The sequence below is a fragment of the Cricetulus griseus genome, assembly GCF_003668045.3.
Source record: "Cricetulus griseus strain 17A/GY chromosome 1 unlocalized genomic scaffold, alternate assembly CriGri-PICRH-1.0 chr1_0, whole genome shotgun sequence".
Classification (NCBI taxonomy): domain Eukaryota; kingdom Metazoa; phylum Chordata; class Mammalia; order Rodentia; family Cricetidae; genus Cricetulus; species Cricetulus griseus.
Genome location: NW_023276806.1, coordinates 145,977,119 through 145,990,788, shown reverse-complemented (window position 1 = coordinate 145,990,788; position 13,670 = coordinate 145,977,119).

Here is a 13,670-nt window from a genome sequence, read left to right as displayed (position 1 = left end):
GGTGTTGGTATCTGCTTCTACTACTATCAGATACTGGATGAAGGCTCTAGGATGGCATATAAGTTAGTCATCAATCTCATTATCAGGGGTGGGCATTTAAGGTAGCCTCTCCACTGTTGCTTAGGTGGTTAGTTGGTGTCATCCTTGTAGATCTCCAGACATTTCCCTAGTACCTGATTTCTCTTTAAACCTATACTGGCTCCCTCTTTGATAGTACCTCTTATCTTGCTCTCCTCTATTCTTCAACCTACACAACCTTCCTGCTCCTTTATGTCCTCCTCACTCCTCCTCTTCTCCCTTTCTCATTCTCCTAGGCCCCTCTCTCCTCCCCCATTGCTCCCAATTTGCTCAGGAGATCTTGTCCTTTTCCCCTTCTCTGGGGGACCATGTATGTCTCTCTTAGAGTCCTCCTTGTTGCCTAACTTCTCTAGTGGTGTGGATTGTAGGATGATAATCCTTTGCTCTATATCAGTGCATACCATGCTTGTCATTTTGTGACTGGGTTACCTCGCTCAGAATGGTTTCTTCTAGTTCCATCCATTTGCCAATGAATTTCAAGATTCCATTGTTTCTTTTTCCACTGTGCAGTACCCCATTGTACCACAAATTTTCTCTTTCAATTCTTCAGTTGAGGGGCATCTAAGTTGCTTTCAGGTTCTGGCTATTACAAATGATGCTGCTATGAACATAGATGAACATATGTCCTTGTTGTATGAATGTGATTCTTTTGGGTATATCCCTAAGAGTGAAATTGCTGGATTTTGTGGTAGACTGATTCCCATTTTCCTGAGAAATCACCATACTGATTTCCAAAGAGGCTGTACAAGTTTGCACTCCCACCAGCAGTGGAGGAGTGTTCTCCTTTCTCCACATGCTCTCCAGCATATGTTATCATTGATGTTTTTAATTTTAGCCATTTTGACTGGAGTAAGATGGTACCTCAGAGTTGTTTTGATTTGCATTTCCCTGATTGCTAAGGATGTTGAGCACTTTCTTATGTGTCATTCAGCCATTTTAGATTCCTCTGTTAAGAATTCTCTATTTAGTTCTATATCACACTTTTTAGTTGGATTTTTTTAGTGTTTTGGAAACTAGCTTCTTGAGATCTTTGTAAATTTTGGAAATCAGCACTCTATAGGATATGGGGTTGGTGGATACCTTTTCCCATTCTGATGGCTGCTGTTTTGTCTTGCTGACTGGATCCTTTGCCTTACAGACGCTTCTCAGTTTCAGGAGGTCCCATTTATTAATTGTCAATTTCAGTGTCTGTGTTACAGGACTAATGTTCAGGAAGCTGTCTCCTGTACCAATTATTCAAAGGTACTTTCTACTTTCTCTTCTAAGAGGTTCAGAGTGGCTGGATTTATGTTGAGGTCCTTGATCCATTTTGACTTAAGTTTTGTACATGGTAATAGACATGGATCTATCTGCAGTCTTCTACATGCCAGTATCCAGTTATGCCAGCACCATTTGTTGAAGATGCTCTTCTCATTCCATTGTATAGCTTTAGCTTCTTTGTCAAAAATCAGTTGTTCATGGGTATGTGGGTTAATATCAGGGTTTCCAGTTTGAGTCCATTGGTCCACCTGCCTTTTTTGTGCCTATACCAAGCTGTTTTCAGGACTATAGCTCTATAAAAGAGCTTGAAGTCAGGGATGGTGATGCCTTTGGAAGTTCCCCAATTATACAGGGGGGTTTTGGCTATCCTGGGTCTTTTTTTTCCATTCATTTATTTAGCTCATAAATAAATCATGCACAATTATGATATACAATACAGTATGTTCACAATGGCATGGCTAAATTAAGCCAATTAACATGTTATATCACACATATTCTTCAGTTTTGTTTTGAGAACACTTAAAGTATACTATCTCACAACTTTTAAAATATAGCATATTGTTATCAACCATATTTATCATGCTCTCAGTAGACCTCAAGACTTCACAGAGTCCATGCCTCTTGTCCAACTGCAGTTTTATATCCTTAAACCAATTCTCTTCCCATTGTTAAAAGACCCACATTGAAGCCTAATAGTCACAATTCTGCTCTCTGTTCCCATAAGTTCATCATTTCTAGGTTACATATACAATTGAAACTGTGTGACATTTGTCTTCCAGTGTGTCACTTATTTTTTTTTTTGGGGAAGCATATAACTTTACTACTTACTAAAGATGAAATCAAATTTGCATGCACAGGTGAGCACTCACTGAAACACCTTGAATTCATCACATATTAGAGTTTCAATTAGCATATATATATATTTATATAAAAAGAGCAATAATGGCAATATGTTATGCATCAATAGCAGCAACAGCTTTTCCAGGTTCTGCAGTCATTTGAACAAAACTGTAGAGACATCCAGCACACTCCATTAAAAAAAAACAAAACAAAACAAAAAAAACAAAAACAAAAAAACAAACAAACAACAACAAAAAAGTAAAAAACAAAATCCCAGAAAACAGCACAGTTCTGATGGCTCAGCTGTTAAAGGCTAGGCTCACAACCAAAACTATCCTGGGTCTTTTGTTTTTCCATATAAAGTTGAAAAGTATTCCTTCAACATCTGTGAAGAATTGTGCTGGGATTTTGATGGGGATTGCATTGAATCTGTAGATTGCTTTTGGCAAGATCCTACCTATCCAAGAGCATGGGAGATCTTTCCATTTTCTGGCATCTTCTTTAATTTCTTTCTTTAAAGACTCAAAGTTCTTGCTATACAGGTCTTTCACTTGTTTGGTTAATGTTACCCCAAGATATTTTATATTGTTTGTGGCTATTGTAAATGGTGATGTTTCTCTGATTTCTTTCTCAGCCCTCTTATCTGTATATAGTAGGGCTACTAATTTTTTTGAAGTAATCTTTTATCCTGCCACTTTGCTGAATGTGTTTATCAGTTGTAGTAGCTCCCCGGTAGAGTTTTTCAGGTCACTTATGTAAACTATCATATCATCTGCAAACAGTGAAAGCTTGACTTTTTCCTTCCCAATTTGTATCTCCTTCATCTCCTTTTGTTGTCTTATTGCTCTAGCTAGAACTTCAAGTACAATATTAAAGAGATATAGAGCCTTGTCTTGTTTCTGATTTTAGAGGAATTGCATTGAGTTTCTCTGCATTTAGTTTGATGTTGGCTGTTGGTTTACTGTATATTGATTTTATTATGTGCAGGTATGTTCCTGTTATCCCTGATCTCCCCAGGACCTTTATCATGAAGGGGTGTTGGATTATGTCAAAGGCTTTTTTTTGCATTTAGTGAGATGATCATGTGTTTTTTGTTTTCTAGTTTGTTTATATGGTGGATTACATTGATGGATTTACATATGTTGAACCAGCCCTGCATCCCAGGGATGAAGCCTACTTGATCATAGTGGATGATTTTTCTGATATGTTCTTGGATTCCGTTTGCCAGTATTTTATTGAGTATTTTTGTAGCAATGTTCATGATGGGTATTGGTCTGCAGTTCTCTTTCTTAGTTGTGTCTTTGTGTGGCTTGGGTACCAAGGTAATGGTAGCCTCATAAAAAGAGTTTGGCAATGAGCCTTCTGCTTCTATTGTGTGGAACAATTTGAGGAGTATTGGTATTAGCTCTTCTTTGAATTTCTGGTAGAATTCTACACTGAAGCCATCTGGTCCTGGGCTTTTTTGGTTCAGAGACTTTTGATGACTGCTTCTGTTTCCTTAGGAGTTATAGTTCTGTTTAAGTTGCTTATCTATTCTTGAGTCAATTGTGGCAAGTGATATCTGTCCAGAAAATTGTCCATTTCCTTTAAATTTTCGATTTTGGGGAGTACAGGTTTTCAAAGTATGACCTGAAGATTCTCTGGATTTCCTCAGTGTCCATTATTATGTCCCCCTTTTCATTTCTGATTTTGTTAATTTGCATGTTCTCTCTCTGCCTTTTTGGTTAGTTTCGATAAAGGTTTGTCTATCTTGTTGATTTTCTCAAATAACCAACTCTTTGTTACACTGATTCTTTGAATTATTGTCTGTTTCAACTTCATTGATTTCTGTCCTCATTTTGATTATTTCCTGGCATTTACTCATCCAGAGTGAATTTGCTTCCATTTGTTCTAGAGCTTTCAGTTCTGATGTCAACTCTCTAGTGTGACTATTCTCTAGTGTCTTCATGTCAGCACTTAGAGCTATGAACTTTCCTCTTAGTACTGCTTTCGAAGTGTCCCATAAGTTTGGGTATGTTGTGTCTTCATTTTCATTGAATTCTAGGAAGTCTTTTATTTCTTTCTTTATTTCTTCCTTGACCCAGGAATGTTGCAATTGTGTGTTGTTCAATTTCCATGAGTTGTTGGCAGGTTTTTTGCACTTTGATTTGTTTTTTATTTCTAACTTGAAAGCATGGTGGTCTGATAAGACACAGGGGTTTATTCCAATTTTTTGTACCCATTGAGTTTTTTATGTTGCCCAGGATATGGTTGGTTTTAGAGAAGTTTCTGTGTGGTGGTGAAAAGAAGGTATATTCTTTTGTGTTTGGGTGGAATGTTCTATAGATGTCTGTTAATCCAAATTGGGTCATAACTTCTGTTATTTCTTTGTCTTTTTGTTAAGTTTCTGTCTCGTGATTCTGTCCAGTGGTGAGAGTGGAGTATTGAAGTCTCCCACTATAACTGTGTGAGGTCTCACTTGTGACTTGAGTTTTAATGATGATTCTTTTACGAACGTTGGTGCCTTTGTATTTGGGGCATAGATGATTAGAATTGATGGATTTTTCCTGTGATGAATATGAAATGACCTTCTCCATCTCTTTTGATTGATTTTAGTCTAAAGTCTAATTTGTTAGATATTAGGATAGCTACCCCAGCTTGTTTCTTGGATCCATTTGATTGGAATATCTTATCCAAACACTTTACTCTGAAGTAATGTCTGTCTTTGAATTTGAGGTGTGTTACTTGTATGCAACAGAGGATGGATTCTGTCTTCATATCCATTCTCTTAGCCTGTGTCTTTCTATAGGAGAGTTAAGACCATTAATTTTGAAGGAAATTAAGGACCACTGAGTGCTTATTCTTGTTTGTTTTTGATTTGTTATTGGTAGTGGTATTGTATGTGGATTTACCCTGCTTTTTCTTTTAGGTTTTGGTAAAATGGGATTGTCTATTGCCTATGTTTTTGTGAGTGTAGTTAACTTCCTTAGGTTGGAATTTTCCTTCCAGTACTTTCTGTAGGGCTGGATTAATGGCTACACATTGTTTAAATCTGGTTTTGTTGTGTAATATCTTGTTTTCTCCATTTATAGTGATTGAAAGCTTTTCTGGGTATAGTAGTCTGGGCTGGCATCTAAGGTCTCTTAGAGTTGGTAGAATATCTATCCAGGTCCTTCTGGCTTTCAGAGTTTCCATGGAGAAGTCGGTGTAACTCTGATAGGTTTGCCTTTATATGTTACTTGGCCTTTTTCCTTTGCTGCTCTTAATATTCTTTCTTTATTCTGTATGTTTTGTGTTTTAATTATTATGTGACAAGGGGACCTTCTTTTGTGGTCCACTCTATTTGGTGTTCTGTAGGCTTCTTGTACTTTCATTGGAATGTCTTTCTTTAGGTTGGGAACGTTTTCTTCTATGATTTTGTTGAATATGTTTTCTGCACCTTTGAGTTGGATTTCTTAACCTTCTTCTATACCTATTATCCTTAGGTTTGGTCTCTTCATGGTGTCCCATATTTCTTGGATATTTTGTGTTAAGGATTTGTTGGACTTAAGATTTTCTTTGCTTGATGAATTTATTTCCTCTAGTTTATCTTCAGCGTCTTAGATTCTGTCATCCATCTCTTGTATTCTGTTGGTTATGTTTGCATCTGTGGTTCCTGATTGTTTACTCAGCTTTTCTACTTCCAGCCTTCCCTCAGTTTGTGTTTTCTGTATTGTCTCTATTTCAGTTTTCAGGTCTTGAACTGTCTGAATTGTTTCCTTCATCTGTTTGATTGTATTTTCTTGGCTTTCCTTAAAAGATTTGTTGATTTCTGTAATCTTTTGGTTTGTCTTTTCTTCCATTTCTCTGAAGGATTTTCTCACTTCTTCTCTTGGGTTCTCGATTATCTGCATGAAGTTGTTTTTAAGGTTGCTCCCTTCTGCTTCCTCTGTGTTGGGACATTCAGGTCTTGATGGAGTAGTCTCTAGATTATGGTGGTGTCATATTGGTTTTTCTGCTGTTGGGTGTGTTCTTATATTGTTGTCTTCCCATCTCTTCTTCCAGTGGGTGCATGTGGTGTCTCTTCCTTTCCTGCTGTGTATGGTCCAAGGTTCTCTTCCCATGTGTTGAAGAGGGTCTGATACTCTGATGGGTCTCAAGGTGGGTGCAGGCAGGTCTGAGGCACTCACTCTCCTGGTAGGTGGGAGCAGGGCTAGCACAGAGATGTCAGTAGTCTCTGGGTTGCTTGGTCCTCAGGGGCGGAGTCGACCTGCCTGCAGACTCCAGGATGGGAGTTTCCAGAGCTCAAAACTTTAATTTTACTAGAGAAATAATCATCAAATGCCTTTATCATTCATATGATTGTGAGTACAATCACAATGATATAAATGTTTATTACTGGACTTAACATTTTGAGAAGACATGTGAATTCTTACATTTCACCTTCAGAGTAGTTCTATGAAGTAAGTCTTGTGTACTCCATTTCATAGATGAGAAATGAGTAGTTCACTACTTTCTCTTCATATATGACCAAATTCCACATAGCTTCTTCTACATTAGAACATAGTATTCAGGGCAACTGGGATTTATGTCCCTAGGTTCATTCATGTTCAGGACAGAAAAAGCACTCTCTCATTTCCTTTGAAGGCAGAGATAGTTCTCAAAGTGTGGTCTGTAGACTCCTGAGGTTCCTAGACTGTTTGAGAAATGTCAGAATGAGTTTTATAATGTTAAGGCATATTCACCAGACATTTTCTTGAAAATAAATAAAATGAACTTGTCACTGTGATGTAAACAACTGACAGTATTTATTGCCAGTGGTAAAAATTCAAGCTTTCATAAGAAAATTCGAATTTTGGGAAAATTTGTATTATCTTCTGTGAATTTGACAGCTTTCCAGTATTTAGAACATTTCTAGTGAAATTTGGGATGATATCAATGAATGTGATTCTTTTATATTATATAATAAGACACATCTATTTGAAATATCTCCATGTGTCAATGAACCAATACATCCCACATAACCAAACTATAGTGTTACAAAAGCATACAAGAGTAAAAGCTTCTGGGCGGTTGTGGCACTCACCTTTAATCCTAGCACTCAGGAGGTAGAGGAAGGTGGATTTCTGTGATTTCGAGACCACCTGGTCTACAAGAGCTAGTTCCAGGACAGCCTCCAAAGCCACAGAGAAACCTTGTCTCAAAAAAAAAAAAAAAAAAAAAAAAAAAAAAAAGAGTAAAAGCTGCTTATAAAGGACAAGTTAGCCCACAGGTTTTTAATTTAATAGAGTGGCACTGAACATTTGTATCACATCTACTCTGTAAAGAGCTATCATATGTTGAGATTGTCTGTAGAAGCAGAAAGAACTATTCACCATTACTGAAACACTGCCACTAATATGTTCCTTCCTTTATGACTCCATACATCTGTGAAGTATGATTTTTGTCACACAACATATTACTACTATGTAAATATTGGAGCAATATGAGAATTCCATTGACTTCTATTATGCTATTAGAGAAATTCAGAAAAATATTAATCCATGCTGGGATGCTATTATTTTGCTCATGGAAGTATACTTTTTCTCACGTAATATATTTTTTACCTTATGAATGAACAGATTTTCTTCTTGGCTTCCTCTTATATCACAGTAAACAGATGTAAGATACAGTTAAAACTAATAATTTCAAGGATTATCAGTCAATATTAAGGAGATAAAATGCACAAGAGTCCACCAGGCATGTGAAACACTGTACTATGTAACCTAAATTGTTTTATTTATGGTAGTAAATAGGAGGAAAACTTTGTATTTAAAATACAACTCAGTTAATCATGCTACACTTGGTCTAGGAGACTACAGCTTTGGTGGAATTTTATTATGGTTTTCTTTGTAAGCCAGACTTGCAGAAATCATTTCCCAGTTTTCTGTTGCTAAACAGATATAAATTAGGTACAGAATATTCCATCCCATATTGATTCCCACTCTTATGTAAATGGTTTCTGAAGGGTCTAACATATTCATTACACATAGGGAAAAAGAAAGAAGGAACAACAAAACTTCATTGCAGAGTCTTGATTGGGAAAAAGTGAAGAGAAATAGATGTTGTCCGAACTCTTAAGGGTGCTCGAGTGGAAGAAGGAATCAAGCTTACCCGCTCCAGTGAGTGTCTTGAGTACCGTAGTCAGAATGTTCAGGAAGGAGCTTTCAGAAAGCAGTTACAATTAGAACTGTTTAGCGGATATAATGAGCTGCTTTCTTTAGCTGTTGATTCTGTTAAAACAGTTCCTATTTATAAAGTTGGCTCTGGGCAAGTCACTCTCAGACATTAGATATCAATCCATGTGATCCATATAATAACCCTCAATTGGGGGCTAGAGAGATGGCTCAGAGCTTGAGAGCACTGGCTGCTCTTCAGGAAGTCCTGAGTTCAATTCCCAGCAACCACATAATGGCTCACAACCATCTGTAATGAGATCTGGTGCCCTCTTCTGTCAGGCAGGCATACATTTAGGCAGAATATTGTATAAATAAATCTTAACAACAACAACCTACTGAAAGGTCTCATTATGCCTGTGATTTATGAACTATGAGAGTATCAATCTTTAATCATTCATTTGCTCACCCCACTGATCAGAAAGAAGTTATGAGAGCCAAGATTCTGATCCAGTTCCTCCGATTCTCCTAGTCAGAGTTCGGATATCATTTAAAGCAACCCTCCTATAAAATATATATGTAACAGCTCTCCTGAAATTTTGAAGAATTTTGGTTAAAAGCTTTCTATGGGTCATCAAGATGAAGTACATGCCATCAAGCTGATGACATGAGCACAAGCCCTGGGACCCACATGGTGGAGGGAACAGTCAACTCCTACCAGTTAAACCTCTGACCTCCACACTGGGACCATCGCACATACATGTACACATGTAAAATAAATAAACACTTCCTATGGCTCCTTTTATGGGCAACTTGTTTTAAAAGCCTCAAAAGTGGACCTATGAATACCATATTCTCTGATCTTTTCACACTGCTAGCAACAGTATATTTTCAGTTAGTAGTGAGGGGTCCCTGTAGGTGTCATCGCAGGCAGGGAAACTAAATGAAAACTGGTGAGAGTGAAAACTCGGCTCATACTGATTTCATAAACCTGGATCAAATTCTGTGGAGCCTGATGCAAGGTGGTTTATTCCCAACAAATTTAAACACAGTATAATTTAGAAAAAAATTTTTCCTGGTGTAATAAAATCCCCAGTCCACAAGGAAGTGTAACAACATGGGAATTCAAATCATGGTACATATCATTTCTTCTAAGAAATACTGTTCTGGTGAGAGTATATCTGGATTAGCTTAAGGACCCAAGGAAGGATATGGCCTGGTCTTAGTCATAGAGTTAGAGGTCATTTTGGTTATTAGCCCCCTTGGTCCTGATTATGGGAGCCTTGGGAGCCTCTGACTATGTAGGTCATTTAGATTATTAGGTATCTCTGGTCATGGTTTGTGGGAGCTTGAGAGAGCTCCTGGCTGTACAGGTAATGTAAGGGTCAATTAGATTACTAGCCACCTCTTATCCTGGTTAGAGGAGCTTGATATGGCCCTGCCCAACAGATAATGCAGATCACTGGGCTATTAATAACCTCCAACTCTTAGCCTCTTGGGCAGAAAAATAGATTTTTACATATTTTCCATTGAAAAGACAATCCTGAATGCTTAACATTCCTGGTTTCCCTGGAGACCTGTGGGCACAAGGACTTTCATGCTCATCACAAAGTAGGTGTTAAATAGATAAACAAAATGTATGTAGCTATAAAAAATGTATACAGGTCACTTCTTAGAAATTTGATGAAAAGCATGATGGTTATCTCTGGATCCCAATTTCACTGCCCTATAGGTTACTATTCTGACAAAGGTGACTAAAGGAAAGAAGCATTGCTTCTGAATTACAATTCAAGGGGACACAGTGCATCGTGGCAATGGGGGAACATGACGTGGTTGATAACACAGAACCCAAAGTCAGGAAGCAGAGAAAGACAAATGCTGGCGTTCAGCTTGCTTTCTCATTTTATAAAGGAAGGGCCCCATCTCATGGAATGGTGCTGATCACAGTTACTGAAAAGCCTTCCTGATGGGGCAAGTCCTTCTGTGTATTCTTATTGGTTTTTGAATAAAGTACTGTTGGCCAATGAAGAAGCAAGTTAGGCAAGACTAGGAGTCAAGGAGGATTCTGGGAAATATAGTAAAAGGAAGTCTTATGATACAGGCAGGAAGTGACATAGCAGGCAGACTTGTATATAAGCAAGTACAAACAGGAAGTCACTCTTTTTGCTCTTGCTCTTGCTCTTCCTCCTGCTCTCTGCTCTCTGCCCACCATGTGATCCTGGGAAGAGGAAGCCAGTGGAAGGTGTCCTTGATAAGATAAGTCTTAAATAATATATAGATTCATGATAATTAAAACTGAGCTAGCATATAAGAAATCCTAGTCAATTGGCCAGCAGCATTGTAAACTAATGTAAGACTCTGTGTGTTATTTTGGGCACCCACGTGGCGGCAAGACTCAGGTGGATTGAGTAAAGACTTATTGTCTTAAACCTTCCTGTTGTAAATCTGGCAACCCCCTCCAACCTGCAGCAGCTGTACCTGCTATAGGTAATGTCATCACCTGACATTGCTGCCACCATATGCAGTGCACTAGGCTGTGTAAAGTTGCAGAGCTATGTGGACATCCTTAAAGGCCCAGATCATTCTCATTGTCTTGTTCCTTCTCTCTGTCTCCTGGTCTGCATGTCTGTCTCTCACATGCCCTCGTTCCTAGATGCCCTTTCACTCTCTCCTTTTACCCTGACAAGCCTCTTGCATGGATGTGTTGCATGTGTTGTGATCCCTTAGGGACTCTCATTGGCCACCAAAGGTATCCTTTTTGCTGCTTTATCATTACACCTCCTTTTTACTTCAATCAACCTATTCCATATTCTCTCTACAATAGATGTGCCCAGAGGCCTATCTTTTGACTGTCAAGTTGACACCTATATTCTGTCAAGGTAACAAAATTAATCATCACCACTGATTCTAGGGGATATCCAAATCTGAGGAAGGATTATTTCTGGCTATGTCTGTGTATTGCTTCCCAAAGAGACTGCATTTAAATCAGCACTACACTGACTTAGGCAGGCCCATCCTCAACTAACACTGATGGACACTATCAATTAGGTCCCAGAGAGAACAAAGAGCAGAGAGAAGTGCATTTTCTCAGCCTTCTTGAACTGGCACACTAATTTCCTCCTGACTTAGAACATCAGATCTCCAGGCTCTCTGGCCTGACTTTACCTCTGTGCCTTGCATTAGCAAGCCAAGTTCACAGACTCCCAGATTAGACTGAATTTTATCATTAGCTTCCTTGGTTCTCTAGTTTGCCACCAATGATGTACCTTGGGCCTTCTCAGACTCTATAGTCACCAGTCAATTCCCTTAACAAAGACTTCCTTACCTACCTATTTATCTACAGTATTCTTCCTGTAGGGTCTTCTTCTTTGTAGACACCTTACTAAAACAATGTTGTTTTCTTCTTATCCTAATAAGTTGAATTATATTATGTATGTGGCAGTATTATAGGGCCTGGCTTAAAACAACAAAAGATGTTTAAAGGTTTTTAATTAAAAACTTTTACATAGATATGACCTTCATATTGGTTGGGAATGAGTTTAAGAACTTTGTTGTTTACTTAAGCTTGTATGATTGGACTTAAAATTTGTAACTTGAAAAAATTACCATTTCCTTCATAAATACAATAGTAAGGAAGGCAAGCCACTGCCTAATTCTACCTTCCCTGAGTCTAAGAAAGGTTTTGTGGAGTTGGAAAAGAGACCTTATAAGCTCATATAACATGATTCGAGCTATTCTCAAATACTTCCCTTTGTTCTGTTATGTTGGACATATGACGATAATGTAATGTAATTGTAACAACAATTAAAAGCTAGTAATAGTTAGAGATGTTTGTCAAGTCTTTTCCTTTTCCTAGCCAACAATGAACTGTAGAACCAGATTAATTAAGCATATAACAGAGTTTAACCTTTGTTTACTCTGTAGAAAGAGGCACACAAGAGGACTGCAGAGATCTTTTCTGCTGATTTCTGACAGAATGAAGTAAGGATGGCCCTTTCAAAATGTCACTGAGCTATCTTACCTGGAGCTGAAGCTTCTAGAATTGCATGAGTGGATTTATGATACAGACTTCAGGGTTTCTTAAATCTCTGACAATTTCTCATAGCCTTATTGGTAATGACCTCTGTTGCTGTAAGGTTTCACTAGCAGATTTGGATCATAAAACCCATGTTTGCTGCCAATCTGAAGCAGTGCCAGATAAGCTGGCCTTTCAGTGACAGCATTCTGAAGTTACAGATGTCATTTCAAAACATAAAACAATCCACAAAGCTATTTTTTTTACATTTTAACTATCACTAATGTGACAAATTAAATATATGCATATATTTATTATATACACATATATATGTACGTATACATATATTATTTCTAAGAGGGGAAATATTTGAAAGCACAGCAATCATCTGTACAGCTGACATTTCACAAAAATAAAGGTAAACAAATGAAAAATGAGTAAGGGTGTGCATTTTTTTCCCTTAAAATCCAACTTGACATTTAAAAAACTAAAAAAAAAAAAAAAAAACCTTCGATGACAAGAATTTGTTAAAAGGTACAAGAGTCAGCTAACTACGGAATGATGTAACTTGGAGAAGTAAAGTTAAAGGGAGGCAAGGATGGAGAATTTTCCTCCAATTTTGCTTTACACTTCATTTGTTACTCTGCTACTGTCATTGATTTCTTTCTCTTTTTCAATGTACACATGCTATTACCTGTCTCAAAAATTATTAATGGTTTTAGCCATGTGAAGGCACTTTAGGCCCCCTGCAGGTACAGAGAAAAGTCATTTGTAGTAAGTTCCATTTTGCTTGGGCAAAAATGTAATGCTAAAGCTGGACAAGCATTCTGAGGTTGGATTCTTCAAAGGTCACCTGCCTAAGGATGGTTCTTTGGGCTCTCCCTAAAATACTCTTCCTGGCTCTGTGTGCTCTTGTCTGACATTCCATAAACTATAGAGTCACTCATCTCAAAAGAGAACTGATGATGCCAAAGACACCATGGTAGATAACCATAGGAAGACTTCAACTTGGGGAACACAAGCTCTAGAATCAGCCTAGGTGCCCATCAATAAACAAGCAGATTCTGTTTTATTTAATGTGGTAGATACACACAGTGCTATTTTATTCAGCCACGAAGGAAAAAGAAAGATGATATAATTTTCAGGAAAGTGGATGTAACTAGAGATCTGTATGTTAAGTGAAATAAGTTACTTTCGCAAAGACCAGAATGGCAGATTATCCTTCCTATGTGGGTTGGGGTCATAGGTTTAGTGGAATGTGGAGGCGGGGAAGAAGAAAGGTGTATTAGAGAAGATGATGGTGTGGTAAGAACATGAATAGCATGTGCAAAGCTATCACAATGAAACTTAGTATTTTGTGCACT